The following is a 6,000-nucleotide window of genomic DNA, read 5'->3' on the forward strand; positions in this document are numbered from 1 at the left end:
CAGGTCATTGATGAAGAAGTTGAACAGGATGGGACCCAGTACTGAGCTACTGGCGTAGCTACAGGCTTCCAACTAGACTCTGCACCACAGAACACAACCCTCTGAGCTCGGCCTTTCAGCCAGTTCTCAATCCACCTCTCTGTCCACTCATCTAACCTGCACTTCTTGAGCTTCTCTAGGAGGATGTTATGGGAGACAGTGTCAAAAGCCTTGCTGAAGTCAAGGTACACAACATCCACTGCTCTGCCCGCACCTACCCAGCCAGTCATTCCATCCTAGGAGGCTATCAGGTTGGTTAAGCAGGATTTCCCCTTGGTGAATCCATGCTGGCTACTCCTGATCACCTTCTTCCACATGCTCACAGATGACATGCAGAAGGAGTTGTTCCATCCCTGTTCCAGGGATGGAGGTGAGTTGCCTGCGTCCTCCTTCTTGCCCTTTTTGAAGACTGAAGTGATGCTGGCTTTCTTCCAGTCCTCAGGCCTCTCACTTGTTCTCCACGTCTTTTCCAAGATGACAAAGTGGCCTAGCAATAACATCCACCAGCTCCCTCAGTACTCATGGGTGCATCCCATCGGGGCCTATGGATCTGTGGCTGTCAAGTTTGCCTAAATGATCTCTAACCTGATCCTCCTTGACCAAGGGAAAGTCTTCCTTTCTCCAGACTTTCTCTCTTTTCTCCAGGCCCTGGGATCCCTGAGGGTCATCCTTAGCAGTAAAGACTGAAGCAAAGGTGGCCTTCAGTAACTCTGCCTTCTCTGTATCCTTTGTCACCAGCGCACCCACCCCATTCAGCAGCAGGCCCACATTTTCCCTAGTCCTCCTTTTGCTACTGATGTATTTGAAGGAGCCCTTCTTGTTGTCCTGGACATCCCTTGCCAGATTTAATTCCACATTGGACTTAGCCTTCCTTGTCAGATCCCTGCATACTCTGACAATCTTCCTATAGTCCTCCCAAGTGGTCTGTCCCTTCTTCCACATTGTGTGTGCTTCCTTCTTCTGTTTGAGTTTTACCAGGAGCTCCTTGTTCATCCATGCAGGTCTCCTGCCTCCTTTACTGGACTTCTTCCTCATAGGAGTGCACTGATCCTGAGCTTGAAGGAAGTGATACTTGAATATTAACCAGCCAGCCCTTTTGGACATCTCTTCCTTCCAGGGACCTAACCCATGGGATTTTTCCAAGCAGGTCTCTGAAGAGGCCAAAGTTTGCTCTCCTGAAGTCCAGGGCTGCGATCTTACTTTTTGCCCTGCTTCCTCCTCACAGGATCCTGAACTTCACCATCCCACGGTCACTGCATCTAAGGCTGCCCCCAACCTTCACATCTCCACCCAGTCTTTCTTTCTTTGTTAGTACAAGATCCAGCAGCACTCCTCTCCTTGTTGGCTCCTCTACTCCCCAGTGTCAAGAAGTTATCATCAGTGCTCTGCAGAAGGCTCCTGGACTGTTTGCACCTAGCTGTGCTGTCTTTCCAGCAGGTATCAGGGTGAGAACCCTGGCTTGTGACTGTGAGGCTGCTTCCAGTTGTCTGTAGAAGGTCTCATCAACTTCTTCTTCCTGATCAGGTGGCCTGTAGCAAACACCCACAACAGTGTCACCCATGTTAGCCTGCCCTTTAATCCTTACCCATAAGCTATCAACTCTCTCTTCATTCACCCCTAGGCAGAGCTCGATACATTCATTTTTGGCAGTTGTTTGTCTAATATGTTATTTCAAATTTCAGTGATAGATGCCTCTGTCTTTAAGCAGCATTTTTCAGCATTTACTGTCCTTAAAAGTATCTCTCACTTTGTAACTTGCATCTCATGCTAAATTTAAAGTAAATTACTTCTTGTCCTGCCCACAATAGATATGAAGAACATTTTAGTCTTTCCTTTCTGAAGCTAACTTACTGTAACTGAAAATGGCAGGGCTTTCTTCTCAGGAGCAAAAAATCTTAATTCTTTCTGTCTTGCTCCAGATACAGTATTTTCTAGGATCCTTTTTTTTTTTTTTTTTTTTTTTTTTTTTGACTTCCTCTACCCAGTCCACATGTGAATTTTCCCTGTGTAGTCCACATCCTTCTTGAAATTCTGTTCTTTAGGCTGGACATAGGACCGTAACTGGGCCCTTTTTAGTACTGAGCAGAGTAGAAGGATATTCTCCGTATGACACGCTTGTCTATACACTTCAAGAATGATCGTGGCAGTGGGAAGGATTTGCAGTTACTTAACAATGTTGACTTCTTTTCAGTTAATGGTCTACTAAAGTCTCTAGACACTTATCTGAAGAATTTCTACCTAAACAGTCACTCTAATGCCTTTTACTGGGTAACTCTCCTTTCCTTTCCTTAACACTCCTTTGTTTTTCATATTTGGATCCAACAAGCAGCAAGGATATTTAGTCTTCATCCACCTGGATGATGTCTCCTAAGGCCATCCTTCGAGTAGACTGTCTCCTTACAAAGGAAGCCTCATCTATTACCCTTTGCTGTGCTCCTCGTTCCTTGTGCTTTTTGGCCACATTCTCAATGAGCTTGCTTGCATCACTCAAGGTTTTCTGTGTTCGTTGACCTGCATTTTTCTGCTTGCTTTCCCCCACAGTTGGATCTAGGACCTTTAAGGGTTTGTCTCTTCCATGATCCTCCTGCTGCTCTTTCATATACCTTAATCTGAATCGACGTTGGGAATCACTCTGGCAAGCATCAGGGCTGCAGTCAGGGCTGTTAGAGTCTTCATGTATGTCAGGCACCTGGAGGGTGGGGATTAACTGCTTACGGACTGTCTTTGGGGCATCTTCGGGACCTGATTGTTTAGTCAACTTAGAGCTTGTCTCTGGAGGCAAAATAATTTGGATTTCTCCCAGGGGTTTGCTGCTTTTCAGGGAAAGGTGATCATTTTTATTCTCTAGAGTAGCCTTCTCACTCAGCTTTATCTTGTGGAGGTTTTCTAGTTCCCCTTGGGCCAGATTCTTTACCCTTTTCACATGGGGTTCATTGCTGATGGAGTTAGTAACTGTCAGCTTTTGAGCAGCCATTTGGGCTTCTCTCCGGATGATCATAATCTTTTGGAGCTGAGCTTCTTTCACTTCCAAAGGAATCTCCAGGGGAGCCAACTTCACTGGCCTCTTCAGGGTGACATTCTCCGTGCTACATAACTCATTTGCACGATGCAGGCTGGGAGACAAAGCCCCCTCCTTTTTTACCTTTTCTGGCCACATTTTTTTCTCTCCTTGGGCTGGCCTTTTCTCTGAAATCCTGGGAGAAGGAGGATGGAGACCAAAGTTCCTACGTTCGTTTCCTGATTTACCTCCTGGCAAGATAGGGATAGGGTTCTTCTCAGGCTGCAGGTTCATGATGGTGGCTTCACTGACAGTACAGTTGTACTTGGGCATCATCTTCTCCTCAGACATTGGAGCACTCTTAAAGAAAGCAAACACACATGGGGATCACTACCACACATCCCATTAATGGTCACCACTAGGTTTTTACATATTTTGAGTTTGTCAAAATTGCAGCTTGATGCAGCTCACTCCCCATAGCCATAAGCCCCAAGCACTCTGCTCCATCATTTGGCTCACCTCTGGTTAATCTAACATAAAGAGCCAACTTAATTTCTATATCTGCTCCATGTTTACAATACACCTGACAGCCTTCAAGAATTGTCTCTCTCTGGCTGTGTCACCAGCTCTGTCTGTCATTACTCATTTTCTCAGTGCAGCATTGCCATTTTTTCTCTGCTTTGTCCCAAGTATGGAGTGTCCTTTCTAAGCAGTGGGCTGCACTGTTCTGTACGCTATAGTCATTAGTTTAAAGGAAGATGGAGACTTATAGAGAGGTTGTGGCGTCTCCTTCTCTGTAGATACTCAAATCCCGCCTGGACATGATCCTGTTCAGCATACTGTTGGTGACCCTGCTTATCAGGGGAGTTGGACTAGATGATCTCCAAAAGTCACTTCCAACCTCAGCCATTCTGTGTGATCCTATGTGATTGCACAAGATGTGGAAAATGCTACTATCACCACAGAATTGGTGTTAATTTGGGGAAGTTCCTAGATGAGGCACAGATGTGGGCCCTTCATTCCTCCAACATGCCCGAGTAATGTGCATTTCTGCTGAAGGTAATCATCCAGCTCACTCTAATGCCTGTATTGACATTTGTTTTGTAAGGCAGGACGTGTGCTTTCATTTCTGTCCAAATTCTGCCTAATTACACTAAATGCTTTCTATAAGTGGCAGACAGTTACACCAATGGTGATTTTTTTCTAGTGTCAATATAATTTGGGGGCAGGTTTAGCTCAGTTGGTTAGTGGTGCTGCTAATGCCAAGATCATGGGTTCAATCCCCATACTGGCTATGCTGAGGGTTGGACTAGATGACCTCCAGAGTTCCCTTCCAACCTTACCATTCTATGATTCTAAGTATACTCCTGAATGAGTCTAGAGGGTATTCAGCATATCCTAGGTGTCATTCAGTTTCAAATCCATTGAATTATAAGATGCTAACTAAAGTCACTAGTTTTAAGTGCCTTGCTGTATTCCAGTGAAACAATTCAGGCTGCCTACAGCGCTGTAAAAGCAAAGTGAAATACAATAAACATAAATAAACCCTTGTCCTAAAATTCAAGGACATAAAGCAATGAGACAGAATGAAAGCTCCAATTTACAGTGAGGTATGGGGATGGAAAGGAAGGAAAGGTAAATAATGTAGTACCTACAAATGATCATTCTAAAAATGATATTTGTTGAAAAATCTTTTACATGCCTTTAGAAAGTGGGGAACCAACTAAAACCCAATGATCTATCCAAGTCTAGACAAATGGGTGCCATGGTACTTGGTGTATAGGACATCGCATCCTTAAAATGTTAGCTGAACATCAAAGATGTTTACATCAGCCTCTTCCTAGCTATGGCCATTCTTTGCTTTTATTCTAGTTTAAGGCAAGAGTGATTACATGAGCAGGCAACTCTTTGCTGCATGAAAAATCAACCTTGTTAAGAAGGCCAGGAGAAATTTGACACACACCTAAATCCTATTGGAGCCCTAATGCTAATACACTTAAAACCTATCCAAGGCCAATGTACAAGATAAGCTGCTTCCTCTGTTACCCTGAACACATTACTCAATACCTTCTCAAAATGTCCATAGGCTATGTATATAGCCCTATTTAAAACTTTAATTAAGTAATTGGCCCAGTCTTGTATTGGTAATTGCTCTGTGCCCAAAATTCCCTTTGCAGTCAATGAGAGACCCATGCAAAGAGTGACTCCTTCAAGCTCTCACAATCAAAGTATTATAATAGTGGTATTATCAAAGGGGCCACCAGTCTTTATTTAGAAATCACAACCTTCATGTCATTTAAATACTTTCCTACTCAGTCTCAGCTTCCTTATCTTTCTGTTATAAACTGCACAGTAATGGAAAGGCAGCCACAGAAGATCAGTATACATTATTACTGTTTTACTAAACTTAATGCATGCACTTCAGCCAGGTGGCCAATTAGCATGGACTGGCCACAGATCTAGTCAAGGAAACTTAGTGTTCCTCATAAACAGGAATCTGATGGCCCTCCACTTAACCTATCTTTGTGCCTGGACTAGTCCTCAGAGAAAGGTGTTTCTGCTATTTTTACTTCACTTTGATTTCAGAAGTCTGCTTATTACAGGCAATAAACACTTGATTTATAGGCATAAAGTGAGAGATGCAGTACTGCCTCAGGGGAACCTGACACTGTTTCAAAATCTTGCTCACCAGCTAGAAGACAAGGCCTATTGATGAAGGGATTGAGCTGAAGAACATTATACAGTCTTGGACTTCAATCTCTTGTCATTTAATAGCTGATGAAACCAGACAGATTTCAAGCAGCCTCGGGAGTCCTGAGGTTTCTCTTGGTAGGTACATAGTAGAACTGGGACAAGCAGAATGGGCCAAGCACATTTTACATCAAATGCACAAAGATACTCCTGGGAACCAACTGGACTTTACTCAGAAAGTCAATTCTTCAGGGGAAAAAAAAGCTGCAGGC

Source organism: Rhea pennata, chromosome 2 (genome assembly GCF_028389875.1).
Source record: "Rhea pennata isolate bPtePen1 chromosome 2, bPtePen1.pri, whole genome shotgun sequence".
Taxonomy (NCBI): domain Eukaryota; kingdom Metazoa; phylum Chordata; class Aves; order Rheiformes; family Rheidae; genus Rhea; species Rhea pennata.